Consider the following 565-nt stretch of genomic DNA (forward strand, 5'->3'; position numbering starts at 1 on the left):
GGCATGGGCCCCCCCAGAGACGAACCGCCCTGCAGCCTCTGGGAACAACTCGGGTCCCATTCACAGATGGGAGGGGCGGCCCTCGGGTGGGTCCAGAGAGCAAGTGGCCGGGGCCGGGGGTGGAGGGGACAGAGGCACTGGGCGTCCCTGGGCAGGCCGTGGGGACGGGTAGGCTGTAGTGGCCAGGCGGGCCGAGGGGGGCACCTCGGGGCCTGCGGTCACTGGTCCGGCCTGTCCTTCCTGCCGGGGTGGGAGTCTGCATGGCCGCTGGACCCCCAGCAGGGACCCTCCTCAGATGCAGCCCAGCCACAGCAGAGCAGGCCCAGTGGGCACGGCAGGGGGTGGACTGGCCAGGTGAGGAGGGGGACCCAGGCCAAGGGGAGGTCTCAAAAGAGCAGCATCTGGTGTTCCAAGAAGAAAGAGCCCAGAGCAGTGAGTGGTGGAGGCGGGCTCTGGAGGACACAGCCCACGGGAGGGGCAGCTGGGCACAGGGGCATGGTCACGCCGGGCTGGCCACGAGTGCACCAGGCAAGTGGCAGCTGCTGGGGGTGGCCCCCTCCCCCCC

The 565-nt window shown here is 70.8% G+C and overlaps 1 protein-coding gene across 1 annotated transcript in view; it reads left to right on the forward strand.

Annotated features, from left to right (window-relative positions):
- Positions 1-565, forward strand: part of NOXA1 (NADPH oxidase activator 1) — a gene marked incomplete at its 5' end in the record, with an annotated part of 7,826 nt that overhangs the window by 1,838 nt on the left and 5,423 nt on the right. The gene's annotated exons all lie outside the window — the stretch shown is intronic.

This window comes from Carlito syrichta, unplaced genomic scaffold (genome assembly GCF_000164805.1).
Source record: "Carlito syrichta isolate Samal-C Ts95f unplaced genomic scaffold, Tarsius_syrichta-2.0.1 Scaffold115577, whole genome shotgun sequence".
Classification (NCBI taxonomy): domain Eukaryota; kingdom Metazoa; phylum Chordata; class Mammalia; order Primates; family Tarsiidae; genus Carlito; species Carlito syrichta.